Source organism: Dromaius novaehollandiae, chromosome 2, assembly GCF_036370855.1.
Source record: "Dromaius novaehollandiae isolate bDroNov1 chromosome 2, bDroNov1.hap1, whole genome shotgun sequence".
NCBI lineage: Eukaryota > Metazoa > Chordata > Aves > Casuariiformes > Dromaiidae > Dromaius > Dromaius novaehollandiae.
In genome coordinates this window covers 48,360,857-48,384,040 of record NC_088099.1, presented here as the reverse complement: position 1 = coordinate 48,384,040, position 23,184 = coordinate 48,360,857, and the positions used below count along the sequence as shown (strand labels likewise).

At 42.6% G+C, this 23,184-nt stretch overlaps 1 protein-coding gene across 1 annotated transcript in view; it reads left to right on the top strand.

Annotated features, from left to right (window-relative positions):
- The first annotated feature begins 7,025 nt into the window (after positions 1–7,025).
- Positions 7,026–23,184, top strand: part of CPNE4 (copine 4) — a 233,602-nt gene continuing 217,443 nt past the window's right edge. Inside the window, exon 1 of the mRNA XM_064506403.1 lies at positions 7,026–7,200. The gene's annotated coding sequence lies outside the window, so the exon portion shown is untranslated. The remainder of the gene's footprint in view (positions 7,201–23,184) is intronic.

The following is a 23,184-nucleotide window of genomic DNA, read 5'->3' as shown; positions in this document are numbered from 1 at the left end:
ATGGGGCACCGACCTTAACACTGCCTCACTGAGAAATGCCTCTCTGTGACAACTAATCAGCATGAAATGGAAGCAGCTGTAGCTGCATGTGTTTTGAACATGGTTACAGAGCCTATAGAGGACCTAAAGCCCCCATCTGTAATGAACTCCCTCGATTTAAGCAGTGTTAATTCTGAACGTGGCTACAAGCTCTGCAAGTCGTGGGAAGTGCTTGAGGACTGATCTCTGCTGAGCTGCATGGTGCTTTCTAAATAACCTACCTAGTAAAAGATTCAGGCCAGAACCACACAGTTAGGTACTGAAATCAGAGGATTAGAGACCTAAACTCCCCAGGTGGAAGCGCAATTGCCCTAAGCCCCATGTTTCTTATGGTCACAACTGACTGTATCACTATAAGATGAGAGATATACTTCAGCATCCCTGGTGGCAACTGTCATTGAAGTCATGAAAACTCTCCCATGGTTTTTCTGGGGATAATGTGGGGGATGTTGAATTTTCCTTTGGTAAGTTTCAGAGAGGGGCAAGTGCCTTTATTCAGAAGAAGGATTATTTTTATTGTTGTCTCTGTTGGCAGACTTCCCCTTCATTAAGCAGACCTGGCTGTGTGAGCAAGCACAGTAGGGATGCATACACTGGAGAAGGATGACAGTGCCACCCATGGCAAAATGGCTTGGGAACCCCTGAGCAATCTGGGCAGGCAAAGCTGAAGCTATTTTTGTTTCTCAGAATCACCAGCCCTTACCACTTTTCTGTGATTATCTCCCTTTTATCATTTTTTCAAAGGCAGAAATTTTTCTGAAAGTAATAAGGATGTTTTTGTCTCTCTGCCATTTTTTCACTTGGCGGCACTTCCCAGGGATGTCAGATAGCAGGTGACACTGAAGTTAATACAATCTTGCCAAGTCAATGGCATCAATTTCCACGTTAGTTATTGCTTGTGACTGTCTTGCTCTGGATAACTCTTATACCCTGGGAGCTGCTGGGCACCAGTTGGTCTCCATGAAGACATGCCGTGGCCTGAGTGACTGCGAGGGAACAGTGGTTCAGTGCCTGCCTTCAGGCTAGCACGTACCTTCTCCTTTGTCACATTACCCAGTACCTGATCCTGGAGGCACCAGCTGTGTCAGCTTTATGGCTATCTTGTGCCACAAAGCTGTGCTAAGGAATCCCAGGGTGGTTAGGATGGGTGGATCCCATCTTGGTTGAAGCCAAGATGTTGATATGAAAGCACTGTCGCCAAGCTGGTATCCAAAATGGCAAGAGGATTCAAGTATTTTTATCTGCTAAATACTACTATTGAGGAATGATAAAAAACAACATACCAGATCAAATTCATGGTGGACCTTTGTTGTAGGATTCATTATGAGATTAGCCAACAGTATGCAGAAGAAAATGATCTTCACTGCAAAACAGACAGGATTTTTTCCCCCATGGGATAATTAATGCATGTCAGCTCTCTCTCAAACCTCCCTGTCACAAAAAGGAAAAAAAAAAAACTAGCAGAGACCAGCATTGCCTCAAGTTCTGGAATCCTTTCCATGGGGAGCTCCAGCCTTTGCTTTGTTTAATAGTGGAAGTAAAATGGGGGAAATCAGGTGAAAAATTTTGAAAAAATATTGTTTAGAGAAACCCACTGCAAATAACTTCCTTTACAGAAGTATCAGAAGACTTTTCTTTATTTTGTTTTTTTGATTTTCAGTGCTGCATATAACAATAATAATGCAATCGGCAATAAAATTTGAAACAGAAAATTGATCAAAATGAAAAATTGATATGGTCTCTTCGATATGAATGCTTCAAACTCATGAAAAATCTTTCCCTCGCCATTTTTCCAATAAACAAAATTTGGTATCATAGGTACAGTTTTTCGAAAGTTTTGTTTCAGAGAAAATGATCATCTTCTAACGGAAAACTCTACAGCTGTAAAATTTTCAACCAGTTCTGCTTGAGACAAGTCTGATGCAACTTTTATGTCAGGTGTTTGGGAGAGGTAAGCACTGTGTTGCCATCCACAGATCAATTTGCCTACTCTTAGCCAAGGTAAAATTGTCATTGTTCCTTGACAGTTCTGAGTGGGTTATTTGTTCCATTTTAACTACCTCACAGTGAAAACACAGGGCTTTTCTGACAGTGGAAATAAAACCTTAGACATGTCCTTTAACAATGCACGGGCAGGCTGTGGGAATTGAGGGCACATTTGCAGTCTGTACCTTAAAGAGAAGCTCAGCTTTCAGAAGTCAGTGAAACATTCATGTAGAGGATGAGTAACAAGGAAGCGCTGAATTTCAAGGTTATTATCCACTGCAAGGGTTCAGATACTGTCGCACATCACAAGATCGCCTAGCTGATTTGTATAACCATTGTGATCTGAAGCTATAACTGTAGCCCCAGATGGTTTTTTTTTAATCTCTTGTCATTTTTGTTTTCTCTAGTATGTTTAGTTCAAGGCAATGATGTGCTGGCAGAGGCTCCTGGGAACTGCTGGTTAAAATTCTGCTGCCAAATTGAAGAGTTTTAGAATAATTTCCTGCACTGGGTGGAGATCAGCTCCTCTGTGAATAGTATCAAAGCTGCCAAGGCACATCTATTGTGCCTATCCATGACATACACTAGGACCCTATACAAACTAAGAATAGCATCATGGCTGACAAGAAAAAACACCCAAGTCTCTGTGCCGCCTACTCAGGACCAATATTGTATTCATAGATTCATAACACAATCTCCAGAAGACGTATCTTGCTTTTTTGAATTAGCGATTTCTTTAAAAAAAAAATCACAGAAGGAAATGGAGAAATGGGCTTGTTCCTAGATGACCACAGATGAAAGCTGAATTTTAGGGGCCTATATGTGACTAGTGATCCTGGAAACATCTGAAAAGAAACCAATTTTCAGAAGGCAGTTGATTAGTGCTGTCTGAATATCCGCCTTCCTCCACATAACTAAGGTTTAAAACAAAGAGGTCTCATCTCGCTAACCACTGAGAAGATCATCTATTTGGTCTCTAAGGCCTTTGGCAAGCAACCATGTCAACGAAGTACGAATGTTAGGTGTGCAAATCAATGCTTGCAAAGATGACAGACAGACTTATGTAAATTAAAACGCTTTTAAAGCAGTTTTTTTAAAAAAGGAAAAAAGAAAAAAAAGAATCATTTTTCCTGTTATGTTTTTGAAGTTTCTGTCCGCACGCCCCTTTTACTGCTGGTGATGATTGCTGGGCACAAGCCAATTAAGCCTTATTGTGGTCATGGGCTCAAGTTGCATAACTTAGTATTATGGGCAGCTTAACAGTACAAGTCATCACGCAAACCCTGGAGCAAGTATTCTAAAATTAAGGACAAGAATGAGCTTTGTATTCTCATCTTTCATACTCCAGAAATGCACAAATCAGTAAGCTAAATATTGACTGTGTAATACTCTGCAGGTAAGCAAGGCAGTCATATGCTCAGCAGTTATACCCACATGGCTTTTGACATTAGTGCCTGTGTATTTGAGAGAGCGTGTTGGCTTGGAGAGGCACACTGATTTGTCTCAGTAAGCGTGAGAAGGTCTTTGCTGAGCTCTGCAGCTACCCGAAACAACCATGACAGTTGCAACATGACAATTTGAGAACACAGAACAATCCTGCTCCGGGTACAAGTGGAGGCGTTTAGAAAAGCTGTTTAAATCTGTGGCCTCTAACATCTTGGCTTGCATTTGTACTTCTGTGTCCTGGTGGAGGACTGTGACAGGTTCACTCATGTATGTCAGGTTGTAACTGTCTCACCGAGGCCTGCATAAAAGCCTGCATAAAAACTCCTGCGGATGATAAAGTTCTGATTTTGCTGAAGCTGTAGCAGCTGGGAGTTTTAATGATACATTTGCATCCTCCTTTCATGCTAGCTGCAATGTGTATAGGCACACACGCAAGGTCTGATAATCTTTATTTGTCGGAATTAAGAAGGCTGACGGAGTGATGCTAAGTCTGACCACTTTAGGTCATTCATTTAATTCAAACACCTAGCGGTTTGTGTGAGCTTCTTAGCTCCCATAACTAAGCAGCCCTTGTGTCATAACGATACGAGTTGTTGGTAAACAGGAACATCTCCTCTCTCCTCTCTTTTCTAAACAAGGCTTGGTCCACTGAAGATATTCTGATGCCACCCACAGGAGGAAGCAGGTACTTCCAGCATTTCTGTCCTTTATAGCGGCTCTCTGTCCTGCTAAGTAAGGGTGCTTTAGCAGTATCAGCAGGAGCTAGCAAGTAATATTAGCAAGCAGAGGAAATGTCAAAGCGTGTAGCTGTATGGACACATAACTATGGGGTGATATTCAAGGCCTTCGCTACATCCATACCTCAGAATGGGCAATATGATTTGAATGCCAGAGCCTAAGGTAGAGAACAGAAATTCCAGTTTCAGTGTTCATCCTGAATCAGCTAAGCACAGGTCTGGGTTGGATCCTGCTCCTTCCTCTCAGGAAGTCCTTCCTGCAGGACATCCTAGCTTTCTTAGTGTTTTTCTGTAGTGCTGTGTTGAACAGGGAGGCTGTGTCCTGGTACCAGGAACAGACGGAGCATGTTGTCGCGGCTCCTGGCCATGACACAGCAGGCAGAGCCTAGAAACCGAGCAGTCTTCCCCAGCAATTCTTCTGGAATAACACAAACCTCCTTTGTAATCACACATGGATCTCCCCTGGATGCTTGATGAACGTTTTCAATGCTTTCCTTCTCTTTGAGCTTGGACTTTCCAGCTGTATTGGCACAGGGCAACATGGTTCTGCTGTTAGTAAACTCAAAGATCTGTAAGACCCAAGTAAAACTAAGGGAAACCCTGGCTTTCTGGAGAACTTGATTAGTTCTGTAGTTAGGATATTAGGCACTAGGTGCTCTAAGTAAGGAAGAATATCGCAGCTTTACACTTGCAAAAAATAGTAACGGAGAAGAGCTAAGTGGAAAAGACAAGGGAAATCAGTGTTCATGGCAGTGAATTATGTAAATCTCACCATGCTATAAAGGTAAATTAAGTTTACTTCTGTGGATGCATAAATACAATGACTGATCTTTGATTTTAATGCTGTGAACAAATTACTGATCAGCATGTTTTGCAAGAAATGCTCAGTAAAATGCTGCTTTTAATTTGTACTTTATCTGCACTGAGAAAAATTCAGGTTTACAGTGTATATATCTAACATGTGCTTTCAATGCCGGCAGCATGATGTTAAAGTCTCTAATTAGAGAGCCAGGGCTTTCTGGCAGAGGAATTCAGCTACACTGCCAGTTGTTATTGTTGTTTTTAATATGGAAGGCTTGTGACGAGCATCCCTGGTCTGGGCTAGTGAATGCATTTGATTGCCTGCTTTCTTTGTTTCACACCTCGCAGTGCTCAGGAGCAGTATTACAGGATTTGCCAGCTCAGCAAACACCTGACATTAAGTTGAGAGCATAAGAACGATTTCTCTTCCTTTCCTTTAAAATTTAGTTCGCTAGAAAACTCTTCCTTTCAAAATGTTGTGTGTACATCTTCATGTCTATTTGGGGGAGGACTGCATGCAACCACAGCAACTCTCTCTCAGTGCCTATGCTGTGAGAGCTCTATCACTGTCATATCTGTGTGCCTCACAGAGGCTTATGAATTTATCTTCATCAAATTGTCATGAGGGAGGGAGGAGAAATTAGATTATACAGATGGGGAGCTATGGCACGAAGATGCTGTATCCCACAAACATTTAGGCACATGTTTAACTGACAAGTGCAAATCCAATTCTGTGTGCAATCTGACGATCTCTGGGAAATCAGCCAGGCCCTTCACAGGAACACACCTCCGTGTCGCCACAACCGCTTGGTAGATCAAGAACTGAGTGGTCGCCATGGGTGGGCAAAGTCAAACAGTGAATCCCCATGTCCCAAATCCTCATGCTGTGTTTTAACTAGAAGAACTACTTTCTGCTTGGTAGGGCCTGTCCTGCCCCTTCTCCCTCTTAGGACATCTATAGGGCACTGCATAATTACTGTGAGCCCTGATGCCAGGAGTAACTGTGTCCCCTCGGCAACCAGCCACATCCTGCTATTGTGCAAGCCGGCATGGCCCTGATGCATTTGTGTGGCTCTCCTGTCTGCAGGGATCACAGCCTGGGCTCAGCAAAGAGTTCAGCCATACGCTTAGCTTGAATCAATAAGGCTCGTTGGAAATACTGGTTGGACTTACACTTAACCCTGTGCTCATGGCTTTTCAGCAGCGCAAGGAGAACTGCGCTTTTCCACCTGGGGATCATATTAGCTGAAATAACCCTTGTTTCCAGAAGACATTATTGATCTTGGCTGGAAGGGGAGAGGTGTGCGTGAGGGAGATCCAGAGCACCTCCAGCACTGACCCTGCCCGAGCTCCACAGCTCGGACAGTCTCTGCTGCCCCTGCTCTGGCAGTGGGACATGGGTGAACAAAGCGACAGTCAGGGCCGGGCACATGCGCTCCCCACGGCCACGCAGGCTGCCCTTGCCGGGGCCGAGGAGCCCTGGGCCCCTCAGGGACAGGGATGCCGGCGGGATCCTGCCCTGCGGACCTTTTGGTACTGCCACCCCTCTGGGCACCTCTCTGCTGTGGCATTGCCACCTGTGCGTGCTTTGACGCCTTCCACGGCCCGCTCCCCTTGGCTTTTTATGGCTGGGGCTGAGCTTTTTTGTGAAGGGCGGAGGCCTGAGCTGAAGCCCAGCTCTGCTGGCTGCCAGGGCAGGGAGCTGGGGGGCAGGCTGGGGCCAGGCTGGCTGCGGGGCGGCAGAGACCGGGCGGGGATGGGGCAGGACCCTAACGTGGCGGCTTCGGTGTCAGGCACTTGGCCGCCACGGCCCCGTCCCGCGTCTCCCACCACCCTCCCCCGGGGCAGGCGGCTTGGCCAGGCCGCAGGCGGCGGCCCCGCGGCGGGCTCCGGAGGCTGCATGCCCGCCGGGGCCCCCAGAGGGCGCTGCCGGGGGCTCCGCGGCTCCGGCTCCGCCGCCGCGCCGGGGCCGGGGAGGCTCTGGGCGCGGGGGGGCGCCCGGCGCGTCAAGGCGTGTCCCCCCGCCTCCTCCTTCTCCTCCCCTCCGCGGCGGCGGTGGAGCCGCCGGGCTCCCTCGCTGCTCTTCACATGGGGCTCGCCCTGCCGGAGGGACAGCGCTCCTGCCCTCCCGCCAGCCGCTGAGAGGGGCACCCGGCGCGGGCGAAGGGGGCTCCCCGCCGCCGGGAGGCAGGTAGGGCCGGGCGGCGGCACGGAGGGGAAGTTTGGGCAGCGGGCGGGCGCGGCCGCGGGGCTTTGCTGCCGCCGCCGCCGCCGCGGGGGGCTCGTGCGGCCGTTGGCGGCGCCGCTCCGCCCGGCCGTTGGTAACGGCGCGCGCCGAGACGGGACGGGACGGGGCGGGGAGGCGGGCAGGGGAGCGGGGCGCCTCGCAGCCCGCTCTCCCGCCGTCCGCCCCTGCCGGCGTTTCGCCTGCCTCGCCCGGGTCTCCCCGCCGGGCTGTGTCGGGTGTCCCCGGGGCGGGAGAGGCGGCTCCTGGGGTTCGCTCGTGAAGGCATCGCCGGTAACTTCTCTTCCAGTCAGCAGCGGCTGTAGCCGGCAGCTCCGCGATTCCCGCTGGAAACGGTCCCCTCGGAAGCAACTTCGGGAAGGAGCCGGAGTTGAGAAATTTGTTTTTCCTATTTAATCTAAGGCAGTGTAGTTTATCTGAAGAGCCGCGAGTCCTCCGCTGTCCGTGCCGCTTTTTCCGTTAGTTGCCGTTACAAAGGTTGCATCGGGAGGGCGAGCCCGGTATGCGCGATTTTTTTTCATGTCAGTTCTTGCTCGCTGCCGAAGGGAGAGCGCTAATATGACTAACTTCTGTGGTCGATAGATTAAACACAAGGCAAACTCCAGCTGTCATTAAAAGCGAGAGTTACGGGTCTGCCTAGTTCATATAATCTGATGTTCCTACAGCTCAAAATAAACCTTTTCATTAAAAGGAGAAATATGGATCCAGCTTTTGCAGCCTTTGATTGATTAGACCTCCCTCACTGAACTCAGCAGGGAGTTTTGCCTGATTAAGACCTATAAAATTGTGCTGAGGTTTGTTACACAATTGGCTGTAGTGTGCAGTATGGGCTCAGTTAGATAACTTTCCATCTGGGTCTTGTTTTCACTGGTCCAGCTGAAGTACTTTAGAGTCAAATTACTTTAGGTGCTCTATTTTAAGGAGTAAAGAGACCTGTAAAACTGAGATGTATAAGGGGGAGAGAGTAGTATTTTACTGAAGAAAATTAAACCAGAGAAATGGGTGGCACTTACTAGAGATACCAACTGAAATTCAGAAATACACGAAAATGTATATTTTGATGGCAGCACCAGGTAAAGTCACCTATTTTCATACTGAAATGTGTTGTATTCTTTATTTGTAGTAGTTCTTAGTTGTGCCTGAGAACCAGGGAGCAGCTGTAGTAAAAGATGTATGAACACGCATGTAATCATAGTCATCATCTTATGTGTGATTATGTAAAAATCTTACGGAGAACTGTGTGCAGGAAAACCTTCAGATTACCAACTACCAGACATGTGAGCTGATTGTTCACTCACTGCCACTTCATTCCCTCTGTGTTATTTTTTTTCCCCTAAAATATTTGACTGTAAGCATATATATGGGTTCTAGTAAGCTTCCCAGAGGTCAGTTGTTTGTGGAACTTTATTTGTTGCTGCAACTGCAAATGTTGCTCTAAAAATGCTTTTCTTAAGGTGTGACAGAAAGTAAAAGAAAATAGAAACTTTCTGATACTCAGAATAATAGTACTATAGAACCAGTCTTTGGAGAAACACTTTTTGTGTATCTTGTAACTATTTTTAGTTTAAAAAACTCCTTTGGGATGGCATTTTTTGAAGTTCATTATTGGGTCCTTGGAATTTCAGGTGGTCAAAGTCTTAGTTTAGTTCTTTGGGTGGAGGAAAAAAAAAAAGCGTGCTGCATGGTATTCTGTGAAGTTCAAATGTAGGTTTTTGGAAAGTTTCAAATGGCCCTAAAATAATCTGTGGTGGGCAGGTGTATTTACTGTGTTTGGGGCAATGGGCTTTGGATACAGAAGAACAGAGAGTGTTTCTGAAGTAGGGGCATACCAGTGTAACTCTTCTAGCTTTGGTAGTTCAGCATTGCTTTTCCTTCACTGACAACTTGGTCCAGCATAAATATGTGCACGTAAATCCAGTGTGTGTGTAGATAGACATTTTAGGATTACTAACCTTATAACCACATTGGAAACCTGGATACCTGATTTCCTTGAACATAAGTCTATTGAAGGACTTAGGCATGTGCTTATGAGCTTTCCTGGGCTAGGACCACAGAAGACAAGATATGTATCACTAAATTAACAGTTTTCCTGACTATTTTAACTTTAACAAAATTCAGAAATAGCTTCTTAATTTTAACATGAAGAGCACTATCAATTTTTTTAGCTGGGCTATCAAGCCTGGCTGTTCCTTTCCTAATCTTAGAGGAGACATTTTTCTAGGGTTGGGTGTTTAAATGGTTCAAGATACTGCACTGAGGTGAGTTATGGGAAGCTAATCCTATTAATGAGAATTGGATGTTTGTACATCAAGCAGAAAGTTGATGTGATCTAGCTAACTTTTTAATAGCATGCCAAAGCTTCAAGCTCTTGATACTCAGAAAAGCTAATGGAATATGCATTGTGTTGGTAAGCATCAGATGCTGTTTGACAGGAGATACTTATATGGCAGCCGTAATTGTTGTATCACAAGTGCTAATTTACCTTCATAAAGATGGGGTAGGAAAATACCATGGGCGTAGAAAGGCTAAGTGCCTTGCCGAGTCACTTAAGAAGTCTGAAAGAGAAAGAAATTGAAGCCAGATGGCAAAAGCTCTAGACTGGCAACTAGATTGTCTGCCTTCTTTAGTGTAGGTTGTTTGGCTTATGCCATAAGATAAAGGAATTTCTAGGTATTGCATCCAATAGTTGGCTAACAATGTTTGAAGTTTAAAGTTTGCTTTTCTACTATATAGCTTTCTAAAGTTTGGGCGTGCATGATATTCGGTAGGTGTTGTCATAGTTTCCCTTTTCCTAGGTTTGATGCTTTTTAAAATGTGAGGGGAAGGGGGAAAGTAGAGCATCTAGTAGACTCCATGCAAAAAGAGCACTTTGTTAATGGATTGTCAGGGTGAGAGGTTTGAATGTGTGATAGTCACACTCAGTATTATGATTCCTGATATATCTGTTAGTCAGCAACACTTTACGTAAATATCCAAAATAAGAGTTAATATCATCTCCTGTAGTGTATTTCATCATTAAGATGACTTCAAGCAGGAAGTTTTAACTTGAGGAAGAAGGATATGTGCCCACCAAGAATTGTGTTGGGGTTGCTTTGAAAATAGTAACTTTGATTTTTCTTGGTGTTTGCGACTCGAAGTTCTCCACCACATGTTTGCATTTTTGTACTAAAAACTGTAACACACAGTCTTTTAAAGAATGGCTAAATAATCTTAGTTTTTGTACAAGATGCCTGACAAAATCGCTGCATAGCAAGGCATGTAGCCTTGGGTTTTGTCTGTGTTTGGAGCTGAAACGCCCTCTCCCAGTTCACTTGTATGTGCCACTGGTGCTAGATGTTGTCACCAAAGGGCGTTTATTCCACATAGACTCAGCTTTCAGTGGACAAAGACTATCCTTCTGTCTCTTACTAGTCATCTGGTTGTAGTTTCTGTGTTCACCACAAATTGATGAGAAGAAACTGTATTTTTTTTCCTCCTTGCCATTTTATGTGGCAAACACTATACAGTTGTGAAGTTTCACTTCTAGTTCTGATTTAGGAATGTATTCATCTTTAAGGTGGTGTGCAGGTCCTTTACCAGTGCTGACCCCTGGAGAGAGAGAAGTTTGAAAGTGGCATTTGCACCCTAGAAAAATCTATACGGAGGTAATGGGAGCTAAGAGCATGCTTAAAAACTAACACATGCCTGAGTGTTTTCGTGAATAAACTTGAGTGCTTTGCTGAAACATAGCTCTGAGCGTGCAGACACAGTATACCTATAAAGTATGCTACAGCTGACTGTAGCACTGTGTAAAGTGCTTGTAAAATACTTCAGTGCAGGTGTTTAGAGACTGTCTGAACTGCAAAAATGAAATATGAGAGGATTCATACATGCTATTAAACAAGAATGGAAATGCAATATTTCCAGTGGGTTACTTCAGACGTTGTCATGAAATCCAACCAGAATGTATCCCGTTCTCTGTGGTATTCAAATAATTGGGCTAAAACGGAGTAAAAAAAGAAAAAAAAAAAAAAAAAAAAAAAACCTCGAGTGACTGTCAGGATTCCCATTGATTTCTCTAAGGAAATGACATACAAAGGGTGTGTTCAAGTAAATCACCTAGGGAGTTCCATCAGTTCCAAACTATTGGATTTGCCTGATGTTAATATTTTTGTTACAGTGCATGACATTGATTTGATAGTTGGGAATAGTGCAAAATATTTCCACAGCTCACACAAAAGCCAAACTCCACTGCTGAATTGTGGCTTTGCCTCCCGGCCTGTTAATTTGATTAATTGCCCAAAGATTGCTAATGAGAGCAGATGCCCTGCTCGCAGCACACACCGGCGAGCGCTTGGCTTTGCTGGCTTGCGGATGCCGTGAGTATTGTAGAGGGAAAGAAAAGAGGGTATTTTGGGGGGGGGGGGGGGGGGGAAGGGGTCGCCCCGGACCGCCTTGGGGGCGGGAGATGGCGCAGCCCGCTGGGAGCAGCGCGGAGCCGCGCGGAGGCGCCCGAGGACAGGCAGAGCGCGGGAGTCCCGCGGAGGGGGCGTGGGGGGCCTGGGGATCGCCACTGATTTACCGAGCAGGGAAATTAATCCCAATTAACCCAAGGAATGGATCGGTTAAGCTACCTCACTGGCCTGGGTACTCTCCTGTTTGCAGTTAGAGGGGCTGTGTCTTGATTGGTCTTAATTTGTCTAGAATAGGTGAAAATCAAAGTATGGCCCCTCTAATTGCAGTTTAGATGGTCCACGTGGAGAATTAATGAAATTGAAGTAATCCACTTTAAGATTTAATCAGGTGAATTTTGCTGTGCATCCCTGTGTGAAGAAGCCCAGCGCTGCATGGCTCTGGGGAGGGGGTCTCCGAGTGCCTACCAGTGTTCTTGGGGTGAGCGGCGTGTCACGCCGCAGCGGGACCCTCCGTGTCAGCAGGGCGAGCTGCTGGGAGGGGGGCACGCTCTTGCGTGGCAAGGGAAATGCTGGCTCCACTGCTACTACCTGTCACCCCTGGTGGGATCTTTCTAGGTTAGAGGAGACAGCAAAACACTTTTAATGTGAGCCTAGTTATGTTACAGGAGCTCGTCTGGCCAGAGTTTCCTCTCCTGGCTGGTGTCCATCCCTTAGCTCCCCCTCGATGTCTCCCTTTCCACTCACCTTTCCTACCCTCCCAACCCAGGCCCTCCAAGGTAGGAAATGAAAAGTCTGGCAGCTTCTTTGGCAGGCTGATCAAAAGGAGTGCAAGAAGCATCTTGAGTTGGGGTGCTAGGAGGATCCTCAGTCAGCCTGACTCTGGCTAGAGCAGTGATTCCTGGGTGGAGCTGCCCATGAGGCAGTGCTTGCTCATTTATTTTCTATAGCTGCCTGTTCTTCAGATTGACACAGAGTGCCTGCAGTGTTTAATTTGCTTAGAGGTGTCATTTGTGGCTCAGCAAAGGTTATAAGTAGCTTTTATGGAGAGCTGGGAGTGGGGAGTAGTTCAATACCAGACGAGTAGAAAGCAGATGTATCCTAAGCAAAAGAGCTTTCTTGGTGGATAGCATCGTGAGATGTGGAAGTTGCTCTGCCATGACATTCATGCAGTTAATGCGTACTTTTCTATCCTACTGCCTGCTGTAATTTCCTTCAGTGAATTATTTATTGTGAATTAATCACTAAATGTTATTTGGATTGTGAGTAGTCAGGCAGCAAGACAAAATTCATTGTACGGGTGGAGAGTGCAAGACACCCTTCTCACAGGCAGCAAAGGCTAATCGTTTGGCTGTCAGCGGCACCCAGGACATAGGTGACATCTGGAGTTTATTTCTTGTGCCTGTTTCATTGTCTGTTTACTTCAGGGAATTTCCACTCTCACATTACATTGTCCAGAGACTTTGGGGAGGATTTTTTTCTTCAGTAATGCTTTTCACTCTAGCTCAGCGTAATGTGAAGGAATAGGATTGTTAATATGTTAGTCGCTATCCGGAAGGATTCTGTCAATGTGTAACTGGATTTTTTGATGCAAGCGGAACTGGATTGTTGAATAAAAATATGTAAAAATATCTTCAGTAAAAGAATATCTGTACTGTTATGTGAAAGCTGTAAATGATTGGCACTTGGATGTCAATGCCAGTAAAATCCTTGGACATGTGGATAAATGAATAACCTGCAGCTAACAGTGTGCTAAATAATGTAGACAGCTGTTTCTTATTTGGCATTATGTTAATTGCTATGAAAAACTGCTGCTGTTACCATTGCATTTGCCAGCTGATGGAGTTGCTCATCATTGGTAGACTCCTGGTACAAATGTTGCCTTCATACATCATGTGTTGGTAACAGATACTCAGCAGATGCTTTGACTTGACTGTTAATTTACACTCAAAGTTTTATGGGATCATTAAGTTTCACTGAGATTGAAAATGACTTGGAGGTCTTGCCAAACATTTGGCCAGATAGGCTTGGCTTTGCATAGTGATCAAAGAAATGAAAAATCCTTAATGCATGTAGAATTATTTGTATGGAATTAGCATACAGATGAAGGAGAGGGAAACACAAAATTAGACTAGCCTGTCTGTGGTAGTAGTTTAAGTAGGATCCAGCTCACTGTGAGGGATTGCAGGCATCTTTTAAACTGCATGGGTATGTTCTTTTTGAACTTGCAGAAAGGCTTGACTTCTTTTAAACCTATGTTAATGGTCTGGGCTGTGACTCAGTTTCCCTTGTATGGAAGAAACTGAAGAAGGCTTGCTGTGTTACAGCTTGGTTTCTGGTTATTTTGCAGAGGTATAAAATGCAAATGATGTCCACTGTGTTGGGGATGACACTACAAAGAGATGTTGGCCGTAGATGAGCATAGAAAGAACAAGCAGAAGCTTTAAAGTCACCTGCGATTTTCTCTGAATATGAAGGAAGGCCTTTCTGTCTTTTCATCTAGCTTAATTGCTACTTGATTAGCTTTTCTTTGATTTTAATTCTGCTGCTCATCACGATCATTTAAGCAGCCATGTAAATTTTAATAGAGATTCAAAATAAGTATTTTTTTGGTCAGTTTTGATTTGATGTCTTTAAAGCTCATATATAGCTTACGGGGGAAAAAAGACAACATCAGCCCTTCCTCTTGCAAATCCAATGCAATCCTGTTTGCTTCAACAAGAAAGAGTTGTGCTGTAAGACTATATGGTGGTGAAAGCTGGTGAACTAAATTTGAAAGCAACTTTCTCTTCAAAAGTTCGGGTACACTGTGTGTCTCTGTTAAAGGGCCAGGGGTTTAAGCTTCAAAATAAACTTTTCTGTTATATGCTTTTGTTTTAACTGCAGTTTAAAATGTCAAGTAGCTTATAATTAGAAATGAGACACTAAAATCTCATCTCTGAATGTGGTTTTTTAAATGAATGATTGGCTTAGAACAAAGTATACACAAGAAGGCATAAAACATGCTCAAACAATTTCTTAACTGCGATTACCTATTAATGTTAAATATTGGCTCACTTCTCTAATGATTTTAAAGGCCAAGAATGGATGCTATAAAATTGACTGTGTAAAATCAAGAGGTTATTTAAAAAAAAAACCAAACCTTTTAAGTGTGGAATTTCGTTAGTTCATTGGTTGTATGTGGGCTATATTCAACTGTGGACCCAAAGAAGAGAGATGGTAAGACAGAACTGAATCAGCTGATACAATTGCTTCACTGTCAACTCAAAACACATGTGAGATCAAACTGCAGAGCTAATCAATTTGGAAAATAAATATTAACACAACATTGGATAACATTGACTACACGGGGGATTTTTGTTAGAGAAGTAGCCTCTAGGTGATTAATTCTTAAATGTCTTCCATGGACAGGGAGGAGAGATGGTATTCCAATTTTTGCACGTGAAGATAAATTGTTTAGTTCACAGGGACTTGATATGAACACACTTTATTTCCTTAGTTCATTTGTAACAGTACAATTTTAAGGACTATTCAGCACACTTTGTCCATAGTATAGACTCATTTGCAGGCTTGTTGCTCTTGGAGATCGTGCTACCAACCTTACACATCTACAGGGGAAACCTAACTGCACCGTTAGCTGTAGTACTACTTCTCTTAGGCGCTTTGTTCAGGAACCTTTTACTATGCATGAAGAGACTACGCAAGTGGGATTTACGCAACTTTAAAGCAGTTATTTACTGACTGAGATACACAGTAGATAGGTAGGACTTGTGAGCTACCAGGCCAAATAATAGCATATGACCTCCATGTAGGGCACCTCGCTAGTCTTTGCTGGCTGGGCAGTGGTCAGAAGTGGGGAAGATTGGCTTCTCTTGCTGCTTGGATGGGCCGATTCTCTGTGGCTGAGTCGCTGTCTCCTGACTCCTTGTTTTTGTCCCCCCCCCCCCCCCAGCTTTATTACCTTTTCATGTTGTGTTTTCTTCCCTCTCTCCCCTACCCCCCCACCCCTTTTTCTTTCTGGAGTCCTTGAGGAGCTAACTCGCCCTGTCTCAAGGATCTTACCTCTGGCTGCAATTTTACTGTTTTTACCTTGTGTGGCTCTAATCTAGGTATTCTCACACAACTCTCTCTTCTGAGGAAACTGCTAACTTGCAAGTTTTATCTAAGGTTACACACCTCTACTGTGTCAAAACAACGCCCTGGATCACGTCAGTGTGATATGTCAATATCTATTTGACACTGATGTGCTTTATAATTAGTTCTTTGCCTGGTCTTACACCATGACAAGCTGTGCTGATTCAGAGTGCCTAAGCTGTTTACTAAAAATACAAACAAAAAATCCCCCTGAAGCTCAAGATACTGCCAAGAGAAGCAGAGGAACAGTTGATCAGAGATGAGGAGATGCAAGTTATTTTGAATGGGTACTCTGCACTGGCCTGCTATATTATATACTGTTTGAGAAGGAGGAGAGAGTGCAGTAGGTAACATCGGAGAGAAGGAAAAATAAGAACAGGTTTTATAGATAGCTGAGTTTTTTGGGAAAGGCAGTAGGGAGCAGAGGAGAGGAGAAGATACTTTTGGTATTTGGTGAGGGGTGGAAAGATCAGAAGTTGCAAGTGGGTTTTAATGAAAAAAGCAGCGGGTAAAGTCTTGGCTCTTGTGATGTGCAAAGCAAAACTTATGTTGTCTTTGCTGGTGCTAGAAATATTCCTGGCTTGAATGTCAGGAAATAGAGCTCAGTCTCTTTTTTGTATTCATAAATTTACGGGTTTAGAATATTTGTTATCTGCAATGGAAGATGAGGTCAAACTCTAGGAAAAACTTTCTTACTGGAGCAGTAGTGTAACTGGAATAAACTTTTGAAGGATGTGACATTTCCATCAGGAGGTTTTAAGAACTTACAACAACTACCAGGAGTTTTTGAGATACGGTTTATTCAGTCTTAGAGCAATCGATATATCAGCTATGACCTTTGTGATTTTTATAAAACTTTGCAGAAAGTTGATTTTTATGTTTGATCCTCTCTACACAGGAGGTAAAATTTTCTTCAATTATTAATCTCTGTGCAGCAGATCAGGGAAGCCAGTGTGTTTCTGGCATAAGATCACAGGAGTTAACAAATTCTGAAAATAGTGGGGTTTTTTGTTTGTTTTTTTCCTTCCTTCTTGAACTGAGATTGATAGTGTGCAGCAGCTAGTGGTACTGATTTGTATGCTGGTTATTTATGCCATTCTTTGTGTTTTTTGCTGTTGTAGTTTAGCTAATGGTGTGTGTGCACAGACACACGCACACTTACTGCAGACAACGAGAAGTGGTCTCTACAGGTTGTTTTTATGTGTGACTATTAGTCTGGCTTCTTCAGAAAGAGCCACCCCAGTTGTACTGCTAGAGCTAGGTAAACTATGATGTGACTGACATCCCACTTCTTATAAAGACAGAGACTGTTGTCCCTTTATCTAAAAGGTGCCAATTAAAAATCTGCAGACTCTGTGGCGTAAGCACTGATCGGATATCATCGAGGTGGCTGTTGCATCAGTCATCTTCTAATTCTACTTCTGGAATAAAATGTAAGTATTTGGATTTTTAAGGATTATTTTATGCATCAGAGTTCCTTTGAGTTCGGAATTCAGTTTGAGGGTGATGAAATTGCAGTAGTCTTTTTGTTTCCAAAAACAAAACTAATAGAAATATAATCAGCTGAATGGATGACAGGACTGAATACTTCCTGAAATGCACCAGCTTTTACCAGAATGTGTATGCAGAATGTGGTGCAGGGTTTTTTTCCCCTCCATCTGTGATCTTTGCCTCCTGCTGTAGCAAAACATCAAATCGCAATGGTTCTTACACTCAGCTGCCATTTTTTTACATAAGTGTTTTTCGAAGTGTTTACATAAATGCAGGTCAGATTTGCTGCCTGAGTTTGTAGATGGATTTGCCTTTTTTATTTAAAAAAGTACTTGAAGTATGTCAGAGACATGTTGGTTAGGAGTTAAGTAAAACTATTTTGAAGGACCATCCTTGAAACCTTTTGGAGTTAAGTGGTCCAAGAGGCATGTATTTTGAAGGTTAGCTGTGATTCTCATGAGTGTTGACTGGAAAGTGTGTACAAGTAGCTACTCTAGTCTGCAATGGAAACATCTTTGGTTTGAACACTCCAGTGTTAATAGAAGGTAGTTGCACAATAGAGATGCTTGTTTCTTGCCCTAAATGCATCTTTAATTTCTACATGTTACCACTCATGCTGTTAATATATGAATTTCCTTTCTTGTCCTGTTAAATTATATTCAGTGTTCTTAAGAAATAAGCCTGTTCCTGCCAGTTTTACTTATGTAATCAGTATTAAGAAATTCTAAACCCGGCCTCTACTGAATAAGATGAAACATGATTTTTACAAGCCATGATGGTGAAGCCAGATATGTTCTGCAGGCAGTTTGGATCATAACTAGTGAAAAGCTGATTTTTACATGGCTTCAATTTTATTACCTTCTTAGATACAACATTTTTTACTGTGGGCAAGTAGTTATGGTATGGTCAATTTCTTTAGTAGGTACCTAGAGTTAAATTACTTATTTGCATTTATATCTTGGGGATACTTTATTGTGAAAGTGGTTATGTTTAACAACCCATTTAGCAGGTCAGTGATTCTTTTATGCTGTTGTATCCATTTCCTGGTGGCTGTCTATGACTTACCAGATACTAATTTTCCAAAGGGTGCAGTTTTATATCTGTGACCAGAGGCTAAACTGGAGTTGAATGAAATAGCAAAGAGAGAATGTCTGATCAATTTGAAATGGTCCATTTGCCCCACAGTTTATGAGAGAAAATCAGGGAAGATGGATACAGCAAGTGGCTTGTGTTGTAGCTGATCTCCTTAACTTTACTACAAAATATGAGCTCTGCTTTAGAAATGTTGATGGAGTACCACTGTGTAGGTTGGCAGCAGAATGCATAAAATACGCAAAAGTGGCAGTGTCTTGTTGTTCTTTGAAAGAGATAGGAAAACTAAAGAGAGTAGCCCTAACATTTTTCATGCAGCTGTTGCCAAGAAACTTCAGTTGAACATAATCCTTTATCGATTGTGGTTTGGTTGGCTTAGTTACGATATAAGTTAGAAAAAATTTCAGTTTCTGTAAACTGATTCTGATGTGACCTATCCTTGGCCCTAATAGCAAAGAACTTTTGTGGTGGGGATTTCTTCCGTCTGCTGTTTCAGGTAAACATCTTGAAGCTATATGAGGATGATGGTGTGAGGCCTGTAGGACCAGGCCATTCCTGTTTTAAATAGCTTGCTAGATCATATTTGCTGCTTCCAGGCATCCAGATATATTTCTAACACATTCATCTTTAAGGCACTTGGACCTGAAACAGAAAAGACAAAATGAGCTTTGAGCGTGAGCGGGGTCTAGCAACACAGGTTTTTCAGACTGTCGTTTGGCCCTGTCTCTGTGCTCTGTTAGTCGCTTCCCAGGTATTCAGGGTACACAGAGAAAGGCTGTCTGATCTATGAGCACTGCTTTTGCAGCCTAAATGTTGTGACTTCCTTTCCTATGTAGCAGAAGGGAGGCAATTAAAATGTTTTGCTGTTGTGTGAAAGGAGCAAAGATGCTTAAAAAAAAAATCAAAGCTAATGTTTCCAAGAAAACAAGATAAAATCCTTGTTCCACTGCTGACAGCTGACATTCCCATTGACTTATGAGTAGACAGTCTGTACTTTGGGTATCTGTAGCTTTGTGACACCTTTCATGAATAGGAAAAGTGAGGCAAAGATGTGAAGAGGCTTTTGTTGATTCATTCTTACTTCAGAGTGTGAGGTTTAAGTATTTAATGTGTGTGGAATGCTTAGAATACACTTCTTCCTGTCTTTCTATTTTCAATCTCCTTTTTCTGGGAGTTTATGATGTAATGTGGTGTTTGGAGATTTGACTACAAAAGGTTTTCTGAGTACGACTTGTTTGTGACTTAGCTGCTCTTCCTAACTATTCTCAGATAAAATATCCATTGGTGTAATTTGTAAGCTATAAGCTCTGTTGGCTTCTGATTTATTTCTTTGAGGCGTGGGTGTCTAACCCAGGGCAGAATTAGAGCATTTGCAGGGCTGAGTTTTAGGAGTTTTTATTTTGTTTTTTTCCTTCAACAAAAAACTGAAGTTGTGGAATTTCTGTTCACAAAGCCATCCACAAGCATGGAGCTGGATGGAAGATGAGTTTAAAAAAATAAAAATAAAAAAACCTGTGTGACACATTTTAACATTATATGTTGCTTACATTATCATCTAGATTTTTTTTTAGAAATGGAAGAACTTAACTTTTTCTTGTTTACTTCCACTTCTAAAAAGTGTATGGTTGGTGTTCTGACATCAAATGTAAACGTTTGAAAAATGAGGATTCTTTGTTTTCTATTTAAACAAATGATTTTATAAAAGCCCACTCCTCAGTTGGAAATCTTTATATGTTTTATTCAGAGATAAAAAAGTGTGTTTTTCAGCAGTCATTTAATGTGTAGCTCTGTGTTCTACTAAGCTTTTACTGCTACTGTATTTTAAAATAGAATTTAAGGTTCTTGTGTTTTGTCTTCTCCCTTATCCATATTAAGAATAAAATAACTTTAAAAACTCCTACTTCTAATCACTTTTAAGAGTTAATTTATAACTCTTATTAGTCTAATTATAGTGTTATACTTCAAATCCATTGACATGAATTGGAGCAAATTTGCTTTCTGGGTTTCATGTGTCAGGAAACATTTCTTATTGCTTGCAGGGCCGGGTGAATAATGTGTTCTTGCTTTGGTCACTGAACCAATCAACTGCAGATGCTTGTTTGGTTTGTTCTGATACAGAACTTCATCTAACTTTTTTCATTTTGGTAAGGATTTGGGGAGGGTCAAATAGGAGGTTTTCCTTCTCTTAAAATATTTTGTTTCCATCTGAAGTAGTTTGTATGGTAGCAGAACATGTAGGTGTTCCTGAAAAAATCAACATCAAGTGTTGCTGTTCCACTGGTGCATGGGCCAATGGTTAGAGCACTTACTGTGGGTGGATTGAAACTTTCCTTATTCTTTTAAATATTTGTATTGGAGCTTGGCCAGAAAATAAGAGAACATCCTGGCTTCCCTGCTCAGCTAGTCATGGTAGGGAGAGGAGGCACACTGCCTGAGGTTTCAGCCTGGCCTCAGGTTGTATGCAGGAGTGCATTATATGAAGTGGTACATCATCTGTAGAAGAGACTGAGACAGCATCAGTATAGCTGGTTTAATGGCACTAATATTGGATGCTATTTGGAAGGAGAGAAGAAAGCCTTTGAATCTGCTTGGTAGAGGAAGGATTTGAACCTCTCCTTTTTATCTAAAGGATTTTGGCCCTGGACAGGGAAGTGGCTGGCAGCAATTCTTCACTGTAGACTGTCATTCTTTTTTAGCCAAAAGCACTTAGCAAGGTTGGGAGGAATTCATGAATAACTTGGGATGACAGAGTGAAACTCCCCCTCCTTCCCCCCCCCCCCCCCCAAAAAAAAAATCTTTAGGGAGTTTTCCCTCTACCGCATTCAAGTTGATAGGAAACTCCAAACATTGTTGCTGTAGCACAGGATACTGCTAGATACCAGGGAATGTGATGAATCTCACCTTTTTGTGCTATTGAGTTTGTCAGCTGGCAGGAATGGAGATGGACTGAGGTATTCTGGGGAAAAAGGGGTTCAAACATACAGGCTGGCTGGGCAGCCATGCAAGGTAGCATATCTGACTCTCCTTCCTGCCATGGTCTCACTTATGAGGTGTATGTTTGGGAGCAGGTTTTAATGCCCAGGGAAGGAAGAGGCTATGTGAAAGGCTGAAGCAGCAAGAAAAGGAAGAAGAGATTTAAAAAAAGAAAAACTGCCTTTGTCACAGTCTAACCAACCTGTGAATTCTCACAAATGCTGAATAGTGTTGCTCCTTTTTTTTATAACATGCATCTGTGGTTCATGCTGCCTCAGTCTTTGAATGAGTCACAAACATTGCTGCTGTGCTTTTTCAAAATCCTCTGTAAAGAGGAGAAGTAATTCTACTCAAACTGTACTAATTGGAACTGAGGAACAGCAGGGTTATATAATTTGTCTGAGATCGTACCAGGAATCTCTGGCAGAGTGCGGCACCAGAACAGGGATGTTTGGACTTCCAGTCCAGCACCCAGCCATCTGTATTTCCCCTAAAAAAAAGTCTGTGTTGTGTTTTATGCATATTGCAAAGAACGGAAAGCTTGATCCAAAAATTCTGTTTCATTTCTATTCTAACATACTATGTGGCAGGCAGAAGTTAATGATATTTCAGTAGTACAGAGTACACTTTTGGGCTATATAGTAGCACTTGTGGAAAAATTCCAATTTATGATGAGATTTAGAGCTATTTGTCTTCCATGAGCTATTTACTTCGTCAACTGAGCTAACATCTATTAAACATTCATTCTAAGTATAATACCCTCAAGAGTCAATTTAGGTAAACTGCAGTACCTCTCTCTAGGCTCAGAATTGCTTTGCATAATGCATGTAGAAAAATCCATTAAATTATTTTTTTTCTTTCTCTCTGTCTGTCTTTGAAATGAAAAAAAATTACTTTTGTGGGGGAGTAGGGAAGGGGAGAAACCTCCTTTGTCAACTGCATAAATGGACAGGCAGAGCTTTTGTGTGTAAGGGTTTTTTTTTTTTTTTTAATTGTGTCTTCAATCTTCAATTTTCTTCTCTTAAGTTGAATATGTTATCATGGCTGCAAACTTTCACACTCCTATTGTAATCAACAATACTCTAATAACCTTTGGCATTTGCTTTGGCATTTTCCAGCCTGGCAGCCAAATGAATGTTTGGAAGACTGTCGAAGACAGTAACTTAAATCATGTTGCAGTGCACAGTTAGCCTGTCCTTTACTTCAAATACTGTATGGTATTTATAAAATCACGTGCCCGCAACAGTGAATAATGTTTGAGGGTCAGCATCACCTTTGCTTATTGTTTGAGAAGACAGGCAGCTGCACGGGGTTGAAGGTGAGAAACAAGACACTGCTGAGCTCCATAGCTTCCTGGGCTGAGAGCTCAGGGGGCTGGGAGGGAGAATGGATCCAGGTGAGACCAGCATGTGGAGGTGTGGGTCCTGGTGGGAAGATGGAAGGGTTCAGCTCATCTGGAGCTAAATCAGCTGAGGATCGGCTACTACCTAGCCCTGCTGGGATACCACTGTCATTCTGTCTCTCACAGGTTCGCGTGTTCTCTTTTTCCACCTGTTACTAGGTGTTTAAAAGGGAAAGGAAGTCTGTTTTAACTCCCGAAGTTTAAGACATAGCTGTTAAGGGGTAGGTTATAAGTGGTGCAAAGAACTAATGCATGCAAAGAAGTCAGGGAAAGTGTTTTTGGGGTTTTTTTTTTGTTTTGTTTTTTTTCCCTTCATTAACCTCTAGCATATTTTGGTGATATTATACAATGGTTTTAGCAGGCTGAGTATTCCTATATGATGTCCTAATGTTTTACTAGGATATTTTAATTAGTCAAAAATAAAAATAACACTTTGGTACTTTATGG